Source organism: Cetorhinus maximus, chromosome 16, assembly GCF_964194155.1.
Source record: "Cetorhinus maximus chromosome 16, sCetMax3.hap1.1, whole genome shotgun sequence".
NCBI classification, from domain to species: Eukaryota; Metazoa; Chordata; class Chondrichthyes; order Lamniformes; family Cetorhinidae; genus Cetorhinus; species Cetorhinus maximus.
Window position 1 is genome coordinate 68,478,004 of NC_135894.1, and position 26,797 is coordinate 68,504,800.

General features: G+C 41.6%; 1 protein-coding gene across 2 annotated transcripts in view; it reads right to left on the reverse strand.

Annotated features, from left to right (window-relative positions):
- gpr156 (G protein-coupled receptor 156) overlaps positions 1-26,555 on the reverse strand; it is a 117,021-nt gene extending 90,466 nt beyond the window's left edge. The window contains exon 1 of one of the 2 annotated variants that reach the window (XM_078559972.1): positions 26,440-26,555. The gene's annotated coding sequence lies outside the window, so the exon portion shown is untranslated. The remainder of the gene's footprint in view (positions 1-26,439) is intronic. The other variant, XM_078559971.1, reaches the window with a different exon arrangement.
- Positions 26,556-26,797: the final 242 nt, after the last annotated feature.

Below are 26,797 nucleotides of genomic sequence, written 5' to 3' on the forward strand. Positions count from 1 at the left end.
TGCTCTCTGAACAAGGGCAATTAGTGATGGGCAATAAATGCTGGCCTAGCCAGTGATGTCCACATCCCATGAACAAATTAAAAAAAAACTCCTGGATGCCAGTGTGATCGAGGGCAAACACATCTACAGTGTTTGTGGCTCGAGGAGCTTCAGCTCAGTCGTTGAGCTGGCGTCCAAACTGTAGACACTGCGACACATCAGGGAGGGGCAAAGTTACATGGATGCTTTGTAGCAGGAGGCAGTCACACCCCTTAGGATAGGGCTGTCTGATTTGGTAGTGGTCAGGGACAGGAGGGTGTTTCTGCGAGTGAGTCAGGTAAGGGGACCCAGAGTGCAGGAGTGTCAGCTTTTGCAATTGTCCAACAGGTTTGAGGTTTTCTCAGCTTGTTTGGATGAAGGCGGGGGGCTGCAAGATGGATGAGCAACTGAACATGACACAGTGGTACAGGAAGCCATTCAAGTGTGGGGAGCAAAAAGAAATGTAGTGGGAGTAGGGGACAGTATAGTGAGGAGGCTTGACACCTTTCTCTGCTGCAAAGATGGCTGTGTTGCCTGCCTGGTGCCAGGACTTGGGATATCTGCACAGGGCTGGAGAGGAACTTGCAGAGGGAGGAGTAGCATCCAGTTGTCATGGTCCATGTAGGTACCAATGACATAGGTTGAACTAGAAAAGAGGTTGTGCATAGAAAGTATGAGGAGCTAGGTACTAAATTAAAAAGCAGAGCTCCAAATCTCTGGATCATTACCTGAGCCACATGCAAATTGACATAGGGTACATAAAATTAGAGGGCTGAATGCATGGCTGAAAGACGAGTATGGGAGAAGTGGGTTCCAGTTCGTGGGGCACTGGCACCAGCACTGGGGAAAGTGGGGGCTGTACTGTTGGGACAGTCTACACTTGAACCGTGCTGTGGCCAGTGTTCTAGTGAGCTGCATAACAAGGGAAGTAGAGAGGGTTTTAAATAGTGGGACCTAGGGATCAAATTTGGGAAGATGTGGTAAATCAAAGAGTAGAGACATGGCAAGAGAAAAAGGTATTAATGTGGGAAATGATAAACTGACCATGCCAGGAAGGGACAGAGAGTGCAGGGAGTACAAATCTAAGAGTAAATCATCAGATAAGGCTAGAGGTTACAAAAATTATTAGAGGACAAAACTAAAGGCTCTATATCTGAATGTACGTGGCATTTGAAATAAAACAGATGAACTGATAGCTCTAGTAGAAATAAATAACTATGATCTAATAGCCATTACAGAGATATGGCTGCAAGCTGACATAGATCAGGAGCTGATTATTGAAGGGCATGTGACATTTAGGAAGGACAAGAAACTAGGAAAAGGTGGAGGGGTAGCTCTTAATTAATGATGGTATTAGTACAATAGAGAGGGATGACCTAAGTTAAGGAAACCAGGATGTAGAAGCTTGGGTAGAGATGAAAAATGATAAAGGCAATAAGTTACTTGTAGGAGTGGTGTACAGGCCCCTAACAGTAAACATACAGTAAGATGGGGTATAAAGGAAAAAATAATGTAAGCTTGTCAGAAAGGTACTGCAATAACCATGGGAGATTTTAATCTACATATAGACTGGAAAAATCAAATGGGCAAAAGAAGCCTAGATGAGGAATTTATAGAATGTTTTCGGGATAGTTTCTTAGAACAGCACATTCTGGTGCCAACCAGAGAGCAGGCTATACCAGACCTGGTATTGTACAACGAGATAGGATTAATTAATAACCTTATAGTGAAGGCACCCTAGGTAGCAATGATCATAATATCATTGAATTTTACTTTCAGTTTGAGGGAGAGAAGAATGGGTCTAAAACTAGTATTTTAAATTTAAATAAGGGCAATTATGAGGGCATGAAAGCAGAGATAGCTAAAGTGTTCAGTTAAATTAGGTTAAGAGATGGGTCAATAGAGATGCAGTGGCTCACATTTAAGGGGATATTTCAGAATGCACAGATTAGATACATTCCAACAAGAAAGAAAAATTCCAAGGGGAGAATCCACCATCCGTGGTTAGGTAAAAAAGTTAAAGATAGTATCAAACTTAAAAGAAAAAGCATATAATTGCACAAAGAAGGTGGCAAGTCGGAATATTGGACAGAATATAAAGAACAGCAAAGAATGGCCCAAAGGTTGATAAGGAAGGAAAAATTAAGAGTTTGAGAGAAAGTTAGCTAGAAGTACAAAGACAGATGGTAAGAGTTTCTATAGTTATTTAAAGAAGAAAAGAGTAGACAAAGTGAGCATTGGTCCTCTTGAAAGTGAGTCTGAGGAATTAATAATGGAAAACAAGGAAATGGCAGATGAATTGAACAGGTATTTTGCATCAGTCTTCACTATAGAGGACACAAATAACATCCCAGAAACAGCTGTAAATCAGGAAATGGAAAGGAGGGAGGAACTCAGGGAAACTTACAATCACCAGGGAAGTGGTACTAAACAAATTGTTGAAGCTGTGGGCTGACAAGTCCCCAGGTCCTGATGGACTTCATCCTAGGGCTTTAAAAGAAGTGACTAGTGAGATAGTTGATGCATACATTTTAATTTTCGAAAATCCCTAGATGCAGGGAAGGTTCCATTAGATTGGAAAATAGCAAATGTAACTCCTTTATTCAAAAGGGGAGGTAGATAGAAAACAGGAAACTACAGGTCAGTTAATTTAACAGCTGTCATAGGGAAAATGTTAGAAGTTATTATTAAATATGTTATAGCAGGGCATTTGGAAAAATTCAGGGTAATCAGGCAGAGTCAACATGGTTGTGTGAAAGAGAAATCGTGTTTAACCAATTTATTGGAGTAATTTGAAGAAGTAACATATGTTGTGGATAAAGGGGAACTGGTGGATGTGCTGTATTTAGATTTCCAGAAGGCATTTGATAAGGTGCCACATCAAAGATTGTTGTGAAAAATAAAAGCTCATGGTGTAGGGGGTAACATATTGGCATGGCTGGAAGATTGTCTAGCTAACAGGAAACAGAGGGAAGACATAAATGCATATATTTCTGGTGGCAAGATGTAACAAGTGTTGTGTCACAGGGATCAGTGCGGGGCACCAACATTTTACAATATATACCAATGACTTGGATGAAGGAACTGAAGGTAATGATTACAAAATTTGCTGATGACACAAAGATAGATAGGGGAGTAAGATGTGAAGAGGACATAAGGCAGCTACAAAGGGATATAGATAGGTTAAGTGAGTGGGAAAAGACTTGGCAAATGGCATATAATGTAAGAAAGTGTGTAATTGTCCATTTTGGCAGGAAAGATAAAAAAGAAGCATATGATCTAAATGGTGAGAGATTTCAGAGCTCTGAGAAGAGAGAGATCTAGGTGTCCTAGTGTATGAATCACAAAAAGCTAGTGTGCAGGTACAGCAAGTATTTAGGAAAGCGAATAGAACGTTATCATTTATTCTGAGAGGAATTGAATACAAAAGTGGGGAAGCAGTTCAGAGAAGGTTTACTCAACTAATATCTAGAATACGTGGGTTATCTTATGAGGAGAGGTTGGACAGGCTGGGCTTGCATCTGCTGGAGTTTAGAAGAGTAAAAGGTGACTTGATTGAAACATATAAGATCCCGAGGGGACTTAACCACATCAGTGTGGAACAGATGTTTCCCCTTGTGGGAGAATTTAGTACTAGGGGAGACCGTCTAACAATAAGGGTTTCCCATTTAGGACAGAGATGAGAATTTTTTTTTTTCCAGAGGGTTGTGAGTCTTTGGAACTCTTCCTCAAAAGGTTTTGGAAGCAGATTCCTTGAGTATTTTTTAAGGCATAGGTTGATAGATTCTTGATAAGCAAAGGGATGAAAGATTATTGGGGGTAGGTGGGAATGTGTAGTTGAGGTTGAAATCAGATCAGCCATGATCTTATTAAATGACACAGCAGGCTTGAAGAGCTGAGTGGCCTACTCCTGCTCCTAATTCGTATGTTTGTAAATTGTCATGGAGAATGACGAAATGGCAGAGACCTTTAACAAATATTTTGTGCCTGTCTTCACATAAGAAGACACAAGTTGTGTACCATAAATAGAGGATAACCTAGAGGCTAATAAGAGTGTGGAAATGAAGGTCATTAATATCAGCAGAGAAAAAGTCCTGGAAAAACTTAAGGGACTAAAATACCACAAACCCCCAGGACCTGATGGCTTACATCCTAGGGTTCTAAAAGAGATAGCTGCAGAGATGGTGGATGCGCTGGCTATGATTTTTCCAAATTCACTAGATTCTGGAACATTCCCAGCAGATTGGGAGTTAGCAAATGTAACACCACTATTCAAGAAAGGAGGGGGAGAGAGAAAACAGGGAACTACAGGCCAGTTCTGACATCAGTCATCACGAAATAGAATCTATTATTAAGAAAGTCTTAAAAATGGCACTTAGAAAAAGATAGTACGAATAGAACAAGTCAGCATGGTTTTACGATAGGAAATTTGTCAGTGTTTTTTTGAAGGTGTAACTCATAGGGTAGATAAAGAGGAGCCAATAAACGTAATATACTTGGATTTCCAAAAGGCATTTAATAAGGTACCACACAAAAGGTTATTATACAAGCTAAGGGCTCACGGAGTTGGCGGTGATATAATAGCACGGATAGAGGATTGGTTAACAGACAGGAAGCAGAGAGTTGGGATAAGTGGGGCATTTTCAATTTGGCAGGCTGTGACTAGCAGAGTGCCGCAAAGATCAGTGCTGGGGCCTCAGCTGTTTAAAATCTATTAATGACTTACACAAAGAGACAGAGAATAACGTATCTAAGTTTGCTGATAATACAAAGCTAGGTGGAAAGGTAAGCTGTGGGGAGGACAGAGAGAGGCTGCAAAGAGATATAGACAGGTTGTGTGGACATGCAGCAAGGTGACAGATGGAGTATGATGTGGGGAAGTGTGAGGGGATTCACTTTGGTCTTAAGAATAGAAAAGCAGAATACTTTTTAAAAGTGAAACCTGTGAATGTTGATTTTCAGAGAGACTTGGGAAAGTTAGCATGCAAGTACAGCAATCAAACAGGAAAGTAAATGGCACATTGGACTTAGTCTTGCTCCAATTGTACAGGGCTTTGGCGAAACCACCTGATATATATTAATGATCGAGATTGGTGTGCAGTGGACAGTTTCAAAGTTTGCAGATGATACAAAGCTTGGGAGTGTTGTAAATTGTGAGGAGGACAGTGTAGAACGTCAAAAAGACAGACAAGTTGGTGGAGTGGGCAAATAGGTGGCAGATGAAGCTCAACGCTGAGAAGTGTGAGATGATGCATTTTGGTAGGAAGAACATGGACAGACAATATAAAATAAAGGGTGAAATTTTGAAGGAAGTGCAGGAGCAGAAAGACCTGTGTGTGTTTGTGCATTGATCATTGAAGGTGGCAGGACCGGTAGAGAGAGCAGTTAATAAAGCATATAGTATCCTGGGCTTTATTAATAGGGGCAAAGAGTACAAGAGCTAGGAGGTTATGCTGAATCTATATAAGACACTTGTTCGACCTCAGCTGGAGTATTGCGTACAGTTCTGGGCGCCACACCTATAGGAAGGATGTGAACACATTAGAGAGAGTGCAGAAGAGGTTTACAAGAATGGTTCCAGGGATGAGAAACTTCAGCAATGAGGATAGATTGGAGAGGTTGGGATTGTTCTCCTTGGAGAGAAGAAGGCTCAGAAGAGATTTGATCGAGATGTTCAAAATCATGAGGGGGCTGGACAGAGTCAATAGGGAGAGGGTTCCCTCTCGTAAAAGGATCAAGAATGAGAGGGCACACATTGAAAGTGATTTGCAAAAAAAGCAAATGTGACTTGAGGAGAACTTTTTCACACAACGAGTGGTTTGTGTCTGGAATGTACTGCCTGGAAGTGTGGTGGAGGCAAGTTCAACCGAGGCATTCAAGAGGGCATTAGATGATTATTTGAATAGAAGCAATATGCAGGGGTATGGGGAAAAGGCAGGTCAATGGCACTAGGTCATAATGCTCATTTGGAGAGCTGGTGCAGACACGATGGGCCAAATGGCCTCCTTCTGTGCCGTTAAAATTCTGTGATTCTGCAAATACTGTGTGAAGCTTTGGTCTCCTTTTTAAGAAAGGATATACGTACACTGGAGGCACTACAGTGAAAGCTCACTAGATTTGTCACTGGGATGAGAGGGTGTTCCTGTGGTGAGAGACTGCATAAATTATGTCTATGTTCTCCAGAGTTTAGGTGAATGAGAGTTGATCTCATTGAAACATTCAAGATTCTGAAGTGGCTTGACAGAGTAGACACTAAGACGTTGTTTTCCCTAGCTGGCTGATGAATCTAAAACAAGTTTCAGGATAAGGAGCCTCAGGACTCAGATCAGGAGAAATTACTTCATCAAAGGGTTGTGAATTTTTGGAACTCTCTAGCTCAGAAGGTTGTGGATATGCCATCATTGAATATATTTAAGACTGAGGTAGACAGATTTTTGGTCCATTAGGGAATCAAAGGATATGGGGAGTGGGCAAGAAAGTGGAATTGAAATGCATGATTATATTGAATGTTGGAGCAAGCTCGCTGGACCGTATGGTCTTCTCCTGCTCCTATTTGTTATCTTCTTATGTAATATTATAAATTTTAAAGATAGTGTCTATGGAAGTTATATAAGAACATTACCACTCATATGTTACAACAATATTTATGTTAAAGAATTTCTGGGTCATTCCTTATTACCTTATTGGTTAGATAAGAATTTTCAGCAATCATTTCAGCTCAGAGAGACTTATGCGCTTGTTAAGTAATTTTTATGAAATGATTTTTTTAAAAGTTAGGATAGCATATCCTAAATACTACCAAGTTGCAGCAGACTGTATAACTGTTTGTGTTCAAGAACATTACAGTTTGTGATATGAATATTAGAAATTAACACAAAATCCCCTTTCATTATTTTGGGTCTATTCCAGAATCACAAAAAATCCAAAAATTCTGATTTTGACTTTTTCTTTTTGAAATTAGCTATCAAGTAGGATCACACCTTTCATTTCAATGGCAAATTATGTAAATTTTAGGGGTTCCAAAGCTGAACCGTAAGCAATCCCTTCAAGTGGGTAAAATCCAGAGGTGTGGGACTGAAGAACAATTTAGAAGTATGTAGTAGTTGAAGTTGGATAATAAAAAAATATTTTTCCCAATGGAATAGCTTTTAAGGTTCAATTGCGTTCATTTCTTCTTGTGGCCCTGTGGGGACTTCACTGCCCTGAATGGCACTTAAAAAAAAGGAGCTACATTTAAACTGTGAGGTTGTCCCAATATGGGGTAAGAACAGAGGCAGGTGGGCATGTAATTTTGCACCACTGGCTGGTGTTAGGGTATGAATATGAAACATTAAGAATACAACATGGAGCAGGATTTTGTGCTATGGGTCAGGACCCCCACATCAGTGTCAAATGGGGCTCCAACCCCTCACTGTTCCAGGAGCAGTAACCTCGCAGTGATTTTTTTTTCTTGACAGGCCAATTAATGGCCAGAGGGTGCGCTCGCCATCCAATTAAAGATGGCAAGGGTTTCTCAAAGCTGGAACAAAAAAAGAAAAAAAGCAAAAAACTGCGGATGCTGGAAATCCAAAACAAAAACAAAAATACCTGGAAAAACTCAGCAGGTCTGGCAGCATCTGCGGAGAGGAGCACAGTTAATGTTTCGAGTCCGCATGACTCTTCAACAGAACTAAGGGAAAATAGAAAAGGGGTGAAATGTAAGCTGGTTTAAGGGGGGGGGGAGGTTGGGACAAGAAGAGCTGGATAGAGGGCCAGTGATAGGTGGAGATACCAAAAGATGTCACAGACAAAAGGACAAAGAGGTGTTGAAGGTGGTGATATTATCTAAAGGAATGTGCTAATTAAGAGTAGAAAGCAGGACGAGCAAAGTACAAATAGCCCTAGTGGGGGTGGGGTGGGGTGAAGGAATCGAAAAAGGCTAAAAGGTAGAGATAAAACAATGGATGGAAATACATTTAAAAATAATGGAAATAGGTGGGAAAAGAAAAATCTATATAAATTATTGGAAAAAACAAAAAGGAGGGGGGAAAATCGGAAAGGGGGTGGGGATGGAGGAGAGAGTTCATGATCTAAAATTGTTGAACTCAATATTCAGTCCGGAAGGCTGTAAAGCGCCTAGTCAGAAGATGAGGTGCTGTTCCTCCAGTTTGCGTTGAGCTTCACTGGAAAAATGCAGCAAGCCAAGGACGGACATGTGGGCATGAAAGCAGAGTGGAGTGTTGAAATGGCAAGTGACAAAAAAAGAAAGACTTGCGATTTTGCGATTTTCACGGCTATTGAATGTCTCAAAGCCAATTAAGTACTATTTTTGAAGTGTAGTCACTGTTGTAATGTCGGAAATGTGGCAGCCAGTATGGGTACTGCAAACTCTCACAAACAGCAGTGTGTTCATGACCAGGTAATTTGTCTTTTGTGATGTCGATTGAGGGATAAATATTGGCCAGGTTGCTGGGGATAACTCCCCTGAAATTCAAAATAGCGCCATGAAATCTTTTGCACCCATCCGAGCAAGCAGATGGCACCTTCTTTGAAAGACGACACCTCCAACAGTGCTCCCTCGGTACTGCACAGGTGTGTCAGCCTTAACCTTTGTGCTCAAGGCCCTGAGTGAGACTTGAATCTGGAACCTTGTGATTCAGAGATGAGCATGCTACTAGCTGAGCCATGGCTGACACAGAATGGAAAAACTCAGTCGCCCTCAGATAATTGTCCTTTAACTCACCTCAGTTGCTACCCAAAGCTTGCACCCTTCTGTCTCTGACCCACTTGTAGAAAATACCTCGGGTCGGGATGGTCCCAGCAAACCTACACACCAGCCAGTGGTGCAAAATTGCACATCCACCTGCCTCTGTTCTTACTCCATATTGGGACAAAATTTCTGCCATGGGATTACTCATTATTTACTTAGGCATACATTTAGGTCTGTAAAACTTGTTTAACCTGAAGAACATATACTCCACAAGGTGAGAATGTAGTGGGATAGAAGTAAAGGGGGTCTCTTCAGTAACTGCACTTCAAAGTACTTCATTGGCAGTAAAGACCTCTGGTGCATCCTGAGGTTACGAAAAGTGCCAAGTCTTTCTTTTCTTTTTCATATTAATCAACAGTTATTGGCAGAAGAGAGAGAGATTACTGTTTCATTTTAGTATTTATTTGCAACTTAATGTATTTTTAAAACTACACTTTTATTTTAAAATTTTATTTTGTATTAAATTTACTCTAATGGATGAGTTCCGAATAAAGTTGTATAAAGATCCTAAGGCCCCTACAATTCAGTGTCCATTTGATTCTGAGAATACATCACGATTTTTTGTTTTCGTACTCTTCTTAGAAGCATACATTGATCATTCTTTGTGTAGAATTTCTTGATAACAGTATAAATTTACCTTTACCATCTTCAATTTATGTTCCCTTGTCCCATTCTTGTTAGTTAACGTAAAATAATATTCTGCGTTTATCTTATCCATTCCTCTAACTACCTTGTAGTCCTCTCAGATGCACCCTTTCCAGGCTATAAAGCTCAAATTTCTCCAGTCTTTCTTTAAAACACAGAATTTTAACACAAGGGTTCAAGCTCATCACTCTGTGTTGCATTGATACCCGCATTTCAATGTCTTCCTTGTGTTTTGACAGCCAGACTGGATGCATTCGTAAGGTATGGTCTGCCTGTGACACTATACTGTATGATCATTACATCCTCTGATATTCTGGTGGTTTTGTTAATTATAGCCACATTGTTTGAATACGCTGAATCCCAAGTCTACTAAGTTTCAGAGGTCTCTTTCAGCGTTATCCTTAGCTATTCCAACATCATTCATGGAAAATGCTTAGGCTGTTTTTCCTTTATGTAGTAATTTACGCTTATTTATATCAAATTTCATCTGTCATTTTTTTTTGCCAACATGCATATTCTTTCCAACCTTTTTTGCATTTCCTGAACTGCTGCCTCAGAATCTACTGGACTTCTAGTTGGGTATTATCTGCAAATTTGATTGCATTGCTATGTATATTAGAATATACAAGGACATAAAAATTAGGAGCAAGAGTAAGCCAGTTGCATTAAATATGCAATTGCAATCCAATATACAATTGCATTAAATTTAAAAAGACCATTACCCTCATCTTCAAAGCTCTTCACAGATTGATAGCACCCTACTGAGAGAAAATTCAGCTTGGAACAACAAAGGCAAAGTTTCACATTCCTGTGTAACTCTCTTGTTTCCTGAAACACTGTCTATAAAGAAGTTGAAAATCACAGTTTCTCACTACTGTCGGGAACTTCAAGGAATATGCTAATCTTAAAGAGTAATGTGGCTGTATTTACGTTGAATGGGATGCCCAAATAAGAATAGGATGATGGATAGGTTACTTTGTAAGTGAGGAAAACCCCATAATCCACTCGTAACGAATTTATAAATACATTAATAAAGAAGGTTTTACTCCTGAGAGGGATTCATTCAACACTGGCTTTCCTTAAAAAATCCTGAAAGTGAAGAATTAAACATTGTGCATGGTTCGACGAATGGTTCCAGTAATGTTTGTTATTGATTGAATTTTTTAAGATAGCAGTTCAATTTTCTGTTCCATTATTACCGATCTGTGATTTTAACACTGCTGGTTTTGGCGGCAGATGAGGCTTTTGCTGGACTCCTCTGGGCCCTTAAAGAAAGTCTGGGCCACTGCTGCCCTGGGCCATTTTCCAGCCTCCCAAACCCTATCTGCCACACTCCCCTCAGACTTACCTTGCCATCAGTAGCCTTCTCCTGATGCTGGAGGTTAGCATCTGGACTGCTGCTGCGTTCTGCTGGTAATGGCTAAGCAACTTCCCAGTAGGATTCAAATGAGGCCCAAAAAATTAAAATCTACAGGGTCTCCAACTTGTACTCCTCCACTGGAATGCTGTCCACTCCCACCAGGTGTTAAAATCAGCCATTTTTATATTTTACTAAATTTTATAATAAAATATAGTTTATTACAAGAAGGGCATAAGGTTAACGAGTGTTTCAAACTGTTTGAACCACTGAAGTGCATAAATCTTTACATTGTAACAGGATTTCAACACAGCTATTATATGGAAACATTCACATGGGAAACAGCAACTCCAAGAGGCACTGCATAAAAGAAGCAAGACTGCTATCCTACAGCAAACCACACAAAAGCAACAATAATAATTTAAGATTGTGCAGGGTGATGCAGCAGAGACTGGAATAATTAAAAGGTAAGGAAATTTAACCACAATAGTGTATTTTTTAATCTTGATGTTACTTTATAATTTATAGAAATATGAACGTTGTCTCCACCGTGTCCCCATGACCCCCGCCCCCCCCACCCCCACACCACCCTGCTATTGAGTGAGATTAGTGCTCGCATTGTACAATTGCAAAATGTTTTTACGTCTGGAATCTCACTTTCATGAATTCCAAGCATTTAGTAAACAGTGGTGTCATCTGGTTCCTCGCTGGTACATCCTGTGCCAAATTCAATGGATTAGATTGGGATCAGCTGAAAATCACTTTTAGAGCTCAGTTCTGTTTCATGGAGATAAAAGATTATCAAAAAAAGAGGAAGCACAGCAGGGGCTGATGATGCAATATAGACATACTAGTTGGTACAAACCAATTTGTGTAATGTTTATAGATTTCGTGCAGCTGGTGTAAATTGAGGACAATGCCACTGGAATTCTGAACTTCCTCGGTGGTTTGTTTACACAAAGATTTCAGAAGCTCTCTTCATGGTCTGACTCCAACCTCTTTCGCAGTCACTCTCTCAGGCTTTATCATATTGTTCAGAACGTTGGAGTTCTATTTCTAAGCCAAGAGTCTGAACCTTTAGCCCCTTCACCACAAACAACACCTACTTCCAGTTCTGTAACATCATTTGCCTGTGGCCATACCTCAGCCCACCTGCCTCATCCACATCTTTGTCATCTCCAGACTTAACGATTCCAATGCTTTCCTGGCCAGCTTACCATCCTCCATCTTCTGTAAACTTCAGATCACCCAAAACCCTGACCATATCCTATTCCGCAACATCTCACTCAGCGTCTCCCATAGTCTCACTGACCTATATTAACTAACTTGTACTGTTCTGCAATAAGACCTTATCCTCGTGTTTAAATCTTTCCATTGCTTCACTGTTCCTACTTTCATAACATCCTGCAGTGCTACAACCTCCCAAACTCTCTATTTCTTTCATTCAGCCCGCTTGTGAATGCCTCACTTTCTTTACCCACCATTGTTGTCCATGTGTTCAGGTGACTAATCACCATGCTCTGAAAATCCTTTCCTTGCCACCTCACTTTCCTTATTTGAAGAACCTCCTTTAAACCCACTTCTTTGACTAGACTTTTGGTCGCTGCTCTTGATATCCTTCTTTCGCTCAGTTCCCATTTTTACCTTGCGCTTCTGTGAAGCAAAGAGCTGCCAGTGGTGAATTCACTACAATATGAATGTTGAAATAAAAACAGAAATTGTTGGAAATATGTGGTAGGTCACCCAGCAATTGGAAAGAGAAAATACAGATTATTGACAACTTGCATGTTTAATGGTCAAAAATAATTGGTTTTTGCCTAATATTGCTTTGGGACGGGATTTTCCCCTCATTGGACTAAGTGCGGTGGCCGACGGGGACAGCATTCATGATAATGATGATGAGCATTCATGGTATTCTGATGTGTTCAAATTTCATTCCTGACATGGCGCGCCAGGAAAAGCACACCACCATTGTGGACAGGAGAGGACGATCACAACCTGTTTTTACGCCGGCAGGAAACTGACTTTTTCCCTCCCACGATACTTTTCCCTCTGCTCGCAATCTCGTCCGCCACGGGCAGGACTGGAAAATCCCGATCTTGGTAACTCAGCTTAAAACCTGCGCAAAGGAAATTTCTCCCCATACTGATACAATGTTGTAAGATTTGTTATCAGCCTGGACCTTGGCAACCGCTTGGGAAGGAAATCTGATAGTTTAAAAAGATATACTGATTTTGTGTTTGCTTCAGTTTGTACTTGTCTGACGATCCCTTTTGAATTCAAGAGGTCAAGGATTCAAAATGCAGAATGCCCCAGTATCCTTTTTTCTGGGATATAAATAAGACCATTGCTTTGACTTTTGGCATGAGAGAATCTATAAGAAAAGACAGGTTGAAAATCCTGATAAACAGCCAGAAAATTGACAGGGTTGATGTTGCTGAAAGATAGCTACATGGCCCGGTTCCAATGAGAATAAGCTGGGTGGGTGTTTACGATAGCAGTCCAGGGTACTTACTACCGTACTCCACTCACTTCTGCCCACCTCCACTTTAACCATGGATTTGGGACAGGTGCGGCCCTATAGGCAGGAAGGGACCTTACAGCCGTATTAAAATGGAGGTCCTATTTAATAATTAGGACCAGGCCATCATTTTAACTAAAGATCATGGAAGCTCCACTCAGTATCTGACCTGACCTTTAGGATTTGAAGCTGTATTTCAAGGGGCACTCAGCCGCAGATAAGTGGATCATAAGATCTTTCTGGGATCTCTCTGAAAAGTAGTTCATCAGAAGGCTGTGCTTCTCCAGACAGGCTGCCTCAGATCTCTGCAGTCTTCTCCAAATAAACCTAATGCCTTCTGAACTACTTTGCCAGTGGCTTTGAAAGTTAACCCTTGACTCCTATGCAACTGTCTCTGTGCCAGTGCCTGTCTTCTACGATGCCTCCTTTGGATGGCTGAATCCTGACCAGCCTCCCCCTCTGGTGCTGCCTACTTTTCTTTATTCCTTCTTGGGATGTGGGCTACACTGGCTGGGCCAACACTTATTGTCCATCCTAGTTGCCCCTGAGAAGGTGGTGGTGAGCTGCCTTCTTGAACCGCTGCAGCCCGTGTGGTGTAGGTACACCCACAGTGCTGTTAGGAAGGGAGTTCCAGGATTTTGACCCAGCGACAGTGAAGGAACAGCGATATAGTTCCAAGTCAGGATGGTGAGTGACTTGGAGGGGAATTTTCAGGTGGTGGTGTTCCCATGTGTCTGCTACCCTTGTCCTTCTTAGGTGGTTGTGGGTTTGGAAGGTGCTGTCTAAGAAGCCTTGGTGAATCCCTGCAGTGCATCTTGTAGATGGTACACTGTTTCTACCGTGCGTCGGTGGTGGAGGGAGTTTATATTTATGAATGTTTATGTATGTGGTGCCAATCAAGCAGGCTGCTTTGTCCTGGACGGTGTCAAGCTTCCTGAGTGTTGTGGGAGCTGCACTCATCCAGGCAAGTGGGAAGTATTCCATCAGACTCCTGACTTATGCCTTGTAGATGGTGGACAGGCTTTGGGGAGTCAGGAGGTGAGTTACTCATTGCAGGATTCCTAGCCTCTGACCTGCTCTTGTAGCCACGGTATTTATACTGGTCCAGTTTAGTTTCTGGTGAATGGTAAGCCCCCAGGATGGTGATAGTGGGCGATTCAGTGATGGTATTGCCATTGAACATCAAGGGGCAATGGTTGGATTCTCTCTTGTTGGAGATGGTCATTGCCTGAAACTTGTGTGGAGCGAATGTTATTTGCCGCTTCTCAGCCCAAGCCTGGATAATGTCCAGGTCTTGCTGCATTTGGACATGGACAGCTTCAGCATTTGAGGAGTCGCAAATGGCGCTGAGCATTGTGCAATCATCAGCGACCATCCCCACTTCTGACCTTACAATGGAATGAAGGTCATTGATGAAGCAGCTGAAGATGGTTGGGCCTAGGACACTACCCTGAGGAACTCCTGCAGTGATGTCCTGGAGCTGAGATGACTGACGTCTAACAACCACAACCATCTTCCTTTATGCTAGGTATGACTCCAACCAGGTGAGAGTTTTCTCCCTGATTCCCATTGACTCCAGTTTTGCTAGGGCTCCTTGATGCCACACTCAGTCAAATGCTGCCTTGATGTCAGGTGCAATCACTCTCACCTCATCCCTGGAGTTCATCTCTTTTGTCCATGTTTGAACCAAGGCTGTAATGAGGTCAGGAGCTGAGTGACCCCGGCGGAACTCAAGCTGGGCATCAGTGAGCAGGTTATTGCTAAGCAAGTGCCTCTTGACAGCACGTTTGATGACCCCTTCCGTTACTGTATTGACGATCGACAGTTGACTGATGGGTCGGTAATTGGCCGGGTTGGATTTGTCCTGCTTTTTGCGTACAGGACATACCTGGGAAATTTTCCACATAGCCAGGTAGATGCTAGTGTTGTAGCTGTACTGGAACAGCTTGGCTAGGGACGTGGCAAGTTCTGGAGCACAAGTCTTCAGTTATATTGCCAGAATGTTGTCAGGGCCCATAGCCTTTGCACTATCCAGTGCCTTCAGCCGTTTCTTGATATCATCTGGGTTGAATCGTATTGGCTGAAGACTGGCATCTGTGATGCTGGGGACCTCCAGAGGAGGCTGAGATGGATCATCCACTTGGCACTTCTGGCTGAAGATCGTTGCAAATGCTTCAGCCTTATCTTTTGCATTGATGTGCTGTGCTCCTCCATCATTGAGGATGGGGATATTTGTGGAGCCTCCTCCTCCAGTGAGTTGTTTAATTGTCCACCACCATTCACGACTGGATGTGGCAGGACTGCAGAGCTTAGATCTCATCCATTGGTTGTGCAATCGCTTAGCCCTGTCTATCACTTACTGCTTATGCTGTTTGTCATGCAAGTAGTTCTGTGTTATAGCTTCACCAGGTTGACACCTCATTTTTAGGTATGCCTGGTGCTGCTCCTGGCATGCCCTCCTGCACTCTTCATTGAACCAGGGTTGATCCCCTGGCTTGATGGTAATGGTAGAGTGGGGGATATACCAGGCCATGAAGTTACAGATTGTGTTCGAGTACAATTCTGCTGTTGCTGATGGCCCACAGTGCCTCATGGATGCTCAGTTTTGAGTTACTAGATCTGATCTAAATCTATCCCATTTAGCATGGTAGTAGTGCCACACAATACGATGGGGGGTATCCTCATTGTGAAGGCGGGACTTTGTCTCCACAATGACTGTGCGGTGGTCACTCCTACCGTTACTGTCTTGGACAGATGCATCTGCGGCAGCCAGGTTGGTGATCACACTGTTGGTGTTGCAGCCTCTGCTGTTGACCTGCAAGAGCCCTCCTTTGTCACACTGCCTACTCCTGCTCCTAAGGTTGCAGGAATATTGGATGTATAAGACCCATAATTGTGTGAAGGCGGCAGGCAGTGCATGACAGACACTAGTGCATAGGAGAACATGTGTGTCCATGGATTTCACCCACAGAACTGATGAGCAGTGAGATTTTCAACTCCTCCTTCCATTGTCCACAACCAAAACTCCACCCACCACACAGTGGGCTCCTCCCACTTTGATCTGAAATCCTGGCACAGGATGTGCTCCTGGACACATTGAAAAAATTGTTTAAAAAAAGGCAAAGAAAGTGTAAGGTTTGTACCTTCCACCCTCCTGCCACCTTCACACTTGTTGCCATCACCCTTGACCATTCCAAAAATACTCTGCACCTTCCCTCTATAACCCTTCAACCTCCCCCTATTATCCCAGACCCTGTCACTGCCCAACTGGAAATGCCATCTCTCCTGAGTCTACACCTGTCCCCATTGACATTCCCCTTTAATCCTAGACCCTCCCCACATCATTGTTAAAGTTATTGTTAGATTCTGTGACCCGCCCTACAAGACCTTTGATTATCCTAACCTTAGAGTGGACTGACCTCTCCGCTGTGATTGAATGTTCCCTCTTCCAGCCAAAACTCTGAGATGGACCCGTATATATGTGGACAGTACTATTCGAGTGCAACCTTCCTCCTCCCCCTGCCTCTTAGGCCCCTCATTTTCTTACCTTGACTGACTGTTCCCACCACCCCCTCTCCACACCTAGGATACCAGGCCCTTCCTACTTCACTCCCCCAAGCCCCGGATTCTACTCCGCCCCTCCCTCCCCCCACTCACCATGGACTCACACTTGCTGCACCAGGGGTCCTGAGCCTCCATGCAAGCTGCCATTCTTCTGCTCCTCTCCCTTGTGCCTCAGCAATCAACTGCACAAGGCCAACTGGTGCATGACACCTTTAAACAAACTTGGTGTGATGCGATTCTTGTGTGCCACTGATCTTATCTTGAAGGTAGGGCTTTATTTTCAAAAGTTTCACCATAATGAGTATTCATGGATGCAAAAGTATTACAAGTATGAACCCACCACAGGTCGGTGTAAGGCTCGACATGCCACTGACTTTATCTCTGCATTTCAACCCTCCGTCAGGAAATTGAAATTTTGTATCCCGCCTAATCAAGTCCCAGTTCTTGTGGGCTCCATAAAATTCCACCCTTCCAATCCATAGTTTATTGCATAACCGGACCAAGCAGAGAGACCTGCACTTGGAGAAAGTGCAGCAATAGTCCTCATCAAATGAGACGAGCCAGAACAGATGAGGAAGCAAAAGGGGAGCTTCCTTAATAAGAAATGTGAGGGGTGGGCTAACTGCACAGTGAACCCACTAACCAGCTCTTTCCCCTGCCCTGAGACAATGCAGAATCAGAAGCTAATCTTAAAAGACACTGCAGAACAAAGCACCAAAATTCCTAAAGGTCATTAATTTAATGGCAGAAATAATAATTGCCTTCCATCTATTTCTCATCAAAGTGATCAATCCTTGTTGCTTTTCTTAAAAGAAGGTTCACTCACTCGACGTGGTGCTCCGCTTGTGGTCTCAAAGGCTGGTGAAGAATGGTGTTTTACATTTTGTGATCCTTGAGATGTTTATGGCTGGGGGTTTTGTCCTGTAAGGCAGATTGCTGCACCCTGACTACATACCTGGCACAATGCTAGGTGTTAATCGAGGAAGTATATATGCTAATATCCTAAGAGTGTGCTCCCATTACGCACTGTGGGTCTGGGGCTCATCACTTCCACTGATCTATGGGAGAGCAAAGAGCAGAGGACGAGTGACTCCTTGAAAGCCTCGATTCATTTATGCCAACAGCCTGTTCGAGGTTGTTGTCTGCCTCTAGATAAGCCCTGGAGATAAGTGACCAATGGGATCATGAGCACTAGCAATGGGAGAGCTGGCACCTTGCCTGAGTAGGTTGGAAGCATATGATGGAGCACAGGTTTGAGCCCAGGCTCTACATGGCAGCCATTTGAGCTTGCACAAAAGCTGAAAAAGCTTCTCTTGTGAGGGCCTGGCTACAGCATCCAGCTACTTGTCCTTGTAGGTGATTACACTCTCCACGATAGAGTGCAGAATATTGATGCCAAGTGAGATGATGCCACACTGACTGGAAGTTGACTCCTTCATATATTCTTCCATTAAACAAAATGTCTTGACAGGCATTCCAAGACATTCTGGCACTGCTTAGGTGTGGTAAGCAGTTTTCTTTTAATGACTAATGCCCTGAAATCCTCATCTCTGTCCTAGTCAATACAATTGGCAGAAGATCTCGCCTTCTGACAAGTTATCTGTTGGGTTGTTGCTGCTACTGGCACCTGCTGCTTCTGACTTTCAAGGGATGTTTCACCATGAGCACACCTCTAACTCAGCTTGAAATTGTGACACTTGCTGTATATTTACTGAGGTGAGAAAAGGGTTACAAATAATATGCCGTAGACCCACTCAGGCAAGCCACCAACTCCCCCATCCCTAGTGCTCGTGATTCCATTGGCCATTGATCTCCAGGGCTTCATGCTCTGCTTGGGTGAGGATGATGTGATGTTGGAAACTCCTCCACATAGTCTTAGTCCTCTTCCTCACATTATGCGCTGCCTTATCCATCAGGAGAGAGGCTGTTGAAAAGGTAAGTAGTGATATGTAGGTCTTGTGCATATAGTGCATGTGCTAAGAGGTGAAGAAGGAGCAAGATAGATTTAGGATTGGGAGGCGTGAATATAAAGGGAAGTGTGTGATGTGAGGGGAGGAAGGAATGCTAAGTGGAGTTGATGCTTGTGTAAGTGCTAGGATGTGAGAAGAGAATGATATCAGAGGGGAAAGGAAGAGGTAAGTATAATTGGAATGAGAAAGAGAGTGGGAACTGTTATAGCTCTTACAGAACAGTACTTCCCAGCTTATTCTGGCTCCCTTCACTATGACTTCTCGGTGGGGAGTCCAAAGAAACGGGATACCCCTTCTAATCATCTGTTGAAACATTCTTCCAGAAAAAAAATTAAAATGGGAATGCAATCTCACTTTAAGAGATGCGCCCATGCTGTAAAAGGGCTTCGGGAGGCTGGGAATATGCGAAACACATGGGCATGCTATGAGATTGGGAAGACAGCTCCTCAGACAAATGGAGGATAGGCTCAAGGGTTAAAATTCGATCACTCACTAACATTATCATGAGGGCCTACTACTCCTCCACCTGCCCAACAAATGCCCCAAATTAAAATCAGAACTGACCTGCATTTAAAAGTCACTTATAAAAGATTAAGTTAGGTCTGCAATCGATGACTTTATTTTCTTGAAATTGATAAAATTTGTTACAGTGTAAATATATAACTATTATATTATTGCATGAAATAAGAGACAGGCAGTTGAAGCTTTTCTTCTTGCACTCATCAGGAGAGATACAAGAATACCAAATTTCGACGGGAACAATAATTAATATTGCATGAGAAAAGAGTTGCTAATATGTTGCTCCACTTGCCAACCAATTAGCACCTTTTCTCATGCCGCATAAATTATTGTTCCCTTTGAAACAGAGGACTTAGGAGCAGGAGTAGGCCATTCGGCCCTTTGAGCCTGCTCAGCCTTTCAGTAACATTATGGTGGATCTGATAGTGGCCTCGACTCCACTTTCCTGTCTGCCTCCCATTACCTTTGACTCCCTTGTCTATCAAAAATCTGTCCAATGCAGCCGTAAATAAATTCAATGACCCAGCCTCCACTGCTTTCTGACCACCCTCTGAGAGAAAAAATTTCTCCTCATCTCCATCTTAAAAGGGAGACCTTTTCTTTTTAAACTGTGTCCCCGAGTTGTAGTCTCCCCCACAAGAGGAAATATCCTCCCCGTATCCACCCTATCAAGTGCCCTCAAGGTCGTTTTTGTTTCAATAAGATCACCTTTCATTCTTCTAAACCCCAATGGGTATAGGTCCAGCCTGTTCAACCTTTCTTCATAAGACAAGCACTTCATCCCAGGAATAGATGAGTGAACCACCTCTGAACTGCTTCTGATGGCATTTATATCCTTTTTCAAATCTGGAGACCAAAACTGTACATGGTACTCAAGATGTGCTCTCACCAAGGCCCAATAGCTGCAGTAAAACTTCCCTACTTTCATATTCCATTTCCCTTGCAATAAACACCAACATTCCATTTGCCTTCCTAATCACTTGCTATATCTGCAGACTAACTTTTTGTGACTCATGTACCAGCACACCCAAATCGCTCTGTACCACCGAGTTCTGTAATTTCTCTTCATTTGAATAACATGTTGCTTTTCTTTTCTATTCTTCTTGCCAAAGGGAGAGAGGAGTGGGTCTGAGACTAAGTTTTTAAACTTAAATAAGGTCAATTATGAGGGTATGAAAGCTGAGCTGGCTAAAGTGAATTGGCAAGTTAGGTTAAGGGATAGGTCAATAGAGATGCAGTGGCTAATATTTAAGGGGATATTTCAGAAAGCACAGAATAGATACATTCCAACGAGTAAGAAAAAGTCCAAAGGATGGACACCATCCGTGGTTAACTAGAAAAGTTAAAGATAGTATCAAACTTTGAGAAAAAGCCTATAATTGTGCAAAGGCAGGTCAGATGATTGGACAGAATGTAAGGAACAGCAAGAATGACTAAAAGACTAAGAAGGAGGGAAAAATTAGAGTATGAGAGAAAGCTAGCCAGAAATATAAAAACAGATAGGAAGAATTTTTATAATTAAAAAAGAAAAGAGTTAACAAAGTGAACATTGGTCCTATAGAAAGCGAGGGCGGGATTTCCCGCACCCGCCCGCCACCGCGATCTTCAGGTCCCGCCGCAAGTCAGTGGGCTTCTGGCTGGGGCGCTGCCTCGCCTGCAGTGGGTCCCACCCATGACAGGTCCGAAAAATCCCGGCCTGAGTCTCGGGAATTGATCATGGAAAACAGGGAGATGGTAGATGAATTGAACAATTATTTTGCATCAGTTTTCGTTATAGAGGATCAAGTGATATCCCAGAAGCGGCTATAAACCAGGAAATGGAAGTGAGGAACGAAATCAGGAAAATTACAGTGACCAGAGAAATGGTACTGAGTAAATCGCTGGAGCTGCAGGCTGACAAGAGCCTGGATCCTGATGGACTTCATCTTAGGGTCTTAAAAGAAGCGTCTAGTGAGATAGTTGATGCATTGATTTTAATTTTCCAAAACTCCCAAGATTCGGGGAAGGCCCCATTGGATTGGAAGATAGCAAGGTAGCTCAATTATTCAAAAAGGGAGGGAGACAGAAAGTGGGAAAGTACAGGCCAGCTAGCTTAACACCTGTCTTAGGGAAAATGTTAGAAGCTATTATTAAAGAAGTTATAGCAGGGCACTTGGAGAAGTTCAAGGTAGTCAGGCAGAGTCAACATAGTTTTGTGAAAGAGAAATCGTGTTTACCCAACTTATTGGAGTTCTTTGAGGAAGTAACATGTGCTGTAGATAAAGGAGAACTGATGGACGTACTGTACCTAGATTTACAGAAGGCATTTGATATAGTGCCACATCAAAGGTTATTGCAGAAACTAAAAGCTCACGGGGGTAGCTTATCAGCATGGATAAAAGATTGGCTGGCTAATAGGAAGCAGAGAGTAGGCATAAATGGGTCTTTTTTCAGGTTGGCAAGATGGAATGAGTGATGTGCCACAGGGATCAGTGCTGGGACCTCAACTCTTTACAATTTATATAAATGGCTTGGATGAAGGGATGGTTGCAAAATTTGCTGATGACACAAAGATAGGTAGGAAAGAACGTTGTGAAGAGGACATAAGGAGGCTACAAAAAGATATAGATAGGCTAACTGAGTGGGCAAAGATCTGGAAAATGGAGTATAATGTGGGAAATGTGAAATTGTCCATTTTGGCTGGAAGAATAAAAGAGAAGCATATTATATAAATGGTGAGAGATTGCAGAGCTTTGAGATGCAGAGAGATCTGGGTGTCCTAGTGCATGAATCACAAAAGGCTAGTATGCAAGTACAGTAAGTAATTAGGAAAGCTAATAGAATGTTATCATTAATTGCAAGGGGAATTGAATATAAAAGTAGGAAGGTTATGCTTCAGTTGTACAGGGCTGGCTAACAAAAAGCAGAGTGTAGGCATAAATGGGTCTTTTACATCCTTCGTTAAATAAGGTGACCAATACTGTACACAGTACTCCAAATGTGAGACCACATTTTGAGTACTGTGTACAGTATTGGTCACCTTATTTAAGGAGGAAGTAAATGCATTGGAAGCAGTTCAGAGAAGGTTTAGCAGACTAATACCTAAAATGGGTGGGTTGTCTTATGAGGAAAGGTTGGACAGACTAGACTTGTATCTGCTGGAGTTCAGAAGAGTAAGAGGCGACTTGAATGAAACATGTAAGATCCTGAGGGGTCTTGACAGGGTGGGTGCGGAGAGGATGTTTCCTCTTGTGGAGAAATCTAGAACTGGGGGTTACTGTTTAAAAATAAGGGGTCGCCCATTTAAAACAGAGATGAGGTGAAATTTTTTCACTCAGGGTTGAGTCCTTGGAACTCTTTTCCTGAAAAGATGGTGGAGGCAGAGTCTTTGAATATTTTTAAGGCAGAGGTGGATAGATTCTTGGTAAGCAGGGGGTGATAGGTTCTCGGCAGTAGGTGGGATGCAGATTTCGGATTATTATCAGATCAGCCATGATCATCTTAAATGACAGAGCAGGCTCAAGTGGCTGAATGGCATACTCCTGCTCCTTGTTCGTATGTTCACATGTATGTACATTTTCCCACATTATGCTCCATCTGCCAAATTTTTGCCTACACATCTAATCTATCTATACCCCTTTGCAGACTCTTCACCTTCTGTTGACAACTTACTCTCCTACCTATCTTGGTGTCATCAGCAAATTTAGCTACCATGCATTCAGTTCCTTCATTCAAGTCATTGATATAGATTGTAAATAGTTGAGGTCCCAGTACTGATGCCTGTGGCATTTCTCTAGTTATAGCTTGCCAACCAGAATATGACCCATTTATCCCTACTCTCTGCTTCCTGTTAACTAACCAATCCCCTATCCATACTAATATGTTACCCCCTACACCATGAGCTTTTACTTTTGTAGTAACATTTGATATGGCACCTTATCAAAAGTCTTTTGGAAATCCACATCTACTGGTTCCCCTTTTTCCAAGTTGCTTGTTACCTCCTCAACGAACTCTCATAAATTAGTCAAACATGATTTTCCTTTCATAAAACCATGTTGACTCTGCTTGATTGCATTATGATTTTCTAAGTATCCTGCTATAAACTCCTTAATAATAGATTTTAGCAATTTCCCTATGACAGATGCTAAGTTAATTGGCCTATAGTTTCCTGCTTTTTGTCTCCCTCCTTTCTTGAATAAAGGTGTTACTTTTGCTATTTTCCAATCCACTGGGACCCTTCTAGAATCTGAGGAATTTTGGAAGAAAGTTAAAATTTGGTATTCTTGCATCTACCTTGATGAGTGCAAAACAAAAAGCTTTGACAGAATGTCTCATTTTTCAGCAATATTATATTGTTGCTAGGTCATTTACTTGTCTGATAAATTTGTTTCATGTCTGAATTTTTAAACTAGGTCAATTCTGAAGCTTTACCACTTGAAAGACTGAAGGCAATTATTACAGAGGCAAAGGATAGTCCAGTACCTAATCACAATACTAATTAGGAGTTACTATTCAATTACTGAGGCACATTACTAAAACCTTTCCGAGCTTTGCTGGCAGGGATGGACACTTTAAAGGTTTGGGGAGTTGACATGTAACAGCCAGGATGATCTAATATACCATAAACAAATAACATAGGGTGATAAGGCTTTAAAAGACTCCAAAACAGAAAACAATATGATGGTTTCAGAATAAACAGACTATTAGTTGCAATCATAATTATTTACTGCGTGGAGTAGCTTTTAGCGCAAGACTTTTCTCACAAGCTAATGTTATATTACAGCCCTGCTTGGTAATGCATTAGTTGAGCAGGGAGTTACTGCCAGTATATGTCATATTGGAGATGACCAGTAGGGGGTGCCATTGTGTTAAGTCAGTAACATTCTGTGACAGCCAAAGTATTTAACTGAATAAAGCATACTGGGGAAAAAGAATTTCAAATTGCATTACATGCAAATATTTTCTTTCACATCTTATCTAGCAAGATATTCTGTGAATGTCTGTTCACATTATTATTCACATCATATTATGTAATAGATGGCTTTTTAATACATAACATTACTCAAATAAAATATATCTGGAGCTTTTAAGTGATCAACTAATTCAGTTTCATTGTTGTGTTAGAAAAGGAATTTGTAATTTATATAAGGTTAAAATTGTTTGGAATCAAATTTTAAGCATTCCTTTTTATTTTTGAGTGGCCTAGTTTTACATTTGTTAAAAATAAATCCCGTGAATTCCAGTGATGGCTCTCTGAAGTTAACCATTGAATAGGTCAGCCATACCCAGCAAGACAACCCCAGGTTCAATCCCAGTCAGGTGAATGTGAATGATTCAAAATCCAGGTTAATTAAAATGCTTATCTTAATCTTATAACTTTGATGTTGAAATGCTCTTTAGAACTTGAGGGTTAAAGTTATTCTGTCCCTTTAAAATTAGATTTCACTGGACCTTTATTTACAAAGTAAATCTTACAACCATCTAGCGATAATGATAGGGTTGTTTATATAAATGACGAAATGTGGACTTAGTTCCATCCCCATGAATAGATGGCATTTGCTCAACATGTTGCAATGAACAGAGATATAGCTTGTTTCAGTAGAATTAAAACCTTATTTTATATTTTAGCGTTGTGCAGTGTGTCACATTGTTGTGATGGTGTCACTCAACACGATTAAATAAAATGAATTGCTCCCAGGCCTGTCCAAAAGACAATTCTCTCTGCAGTCTATCTGGAACATTTTTTTCTTCACTTACCAAGGAACCCTTTGCTGCGGGAATTTCTCTGGAGCTGCTCCTGTTCCACTGCGGTAAACTCATTTTATACACAGAAATGGGGTTTCTGCTGAAATTGCACCGGAGTTATAACGGTGGAATGGATGAAGTCCTGAGATAATTTATGGCATACACCTCTCCAGTTTCCCAAGAACCGCCTTTCCCACTGACTTAAACACAACCTTGCTCTCTGAGATCCATACACAATGCTCTGATTTTCTGCAGTCTTCATGATTTCATCCTTTCCAGCTGCTGTCCTCTCTCAACACCACATTTAAATAGTACTAGTCCCATGCAGCTATCTTGCAGGATAAGATTAAATAGCTAAGTTGCAGGATGTAAAGGCACTGATCAAATTCTCTCTCAACGGTCAGCAAATTTATCCACCTAGCTGAACCAAGCTGACTGGGAAGATCCCAGGTTCAATCAACAACAAAAACTTTTATTTATATAGTGCCTTTAATGTAATAAAACATCCAAGATGCTTCATAGGAGTGTTATGAAGTAAAATTCCCAGTCTGTGCTGAATTAATTGATCCCTGTCAGTACAATGGTAAGTGCTCTATAAATGGCCTCAGAGACCCTAGGGAAGGGAGAAAAAGATGCTCATGACTTCTATCTTGTAAATCCTCTTGGAAATGCACAAGTATGGACAACAGATGGGAATAGGATCAAAATTGCTATGATGCTTCCTTAGCCCCAGTGTTGAATAGCCTGTCAGCAGTCACCGTCGACCCTTACACATTAAGAATAGGCATTAGGGTGAAGTGCCAGAGGCAACTGATAATTACAGAACTGCACCTAGCAAGTAATCAATGACTCAGTTTAATATAAGCACTTTACTTGATGGTATATGCATTGAAGAGTTTTTGTTACAGGTTCTCTGTACCTTATTCATTTATCTTACTCTATAAGTTACTGTTACAAAATTTAAAATTCCCCTCAGTGTTACCTTACACAGGTAGAGGTTAATTAAAAGCTGCAAGTCAATATGAGCCATAGTTCTCTTTACGCAGATATAAAGCTAGAAATGCACATACAAAAATGCACCTGCTGAGATTAACGACCTTTAAAGTCAGTCACCAGATTAGAATTTACTCCTTGCCTTTACCAGAAAAACATTAACCACATTTATTATGTGCACAATTTAATGGACTGGACTAGTTTTAAAAGTCACCTAGGACTACAGGTTAATTACAGGTTTAACTTATAGATGATCAATTGAAATTTAAAGCTTGAAACTAAAAGATTGCTACTGGAAACTGGCTTCACATTAGCTGTAATAATTATTTTTATAAACATAGAATATCAAAATTGACTCTCATTCCTTCACATTACTGACCTTTTAGGGAAGGATGCAGTAGTATTCTCCTCACTGTAACAGAATGTCTTCTCTCTCTAAATCGAGCTCCCCATTCTTTGTGCTGCTGAGGCAATTTACAACATTTTAGTTACCAGCCCCACCACAAACTTTGTACTTGAACACACAGTACAAAACAAGTTGTCCAATAATACCACAACCTCTTTTTTTTTAAAAAGTGATATGCAGTGCTACCCTATTCATCTAATCCTGCCTCTTAACTGAGTCAAAATGTTATTGTCTTATCATATTAATTTTTGACTCCACCTTTTGAGTTAAGCCCTTGAGGTTTTTTTTGGCAACAACTACAACCTGCTATTTTGTGTTACTTACCTCGTAC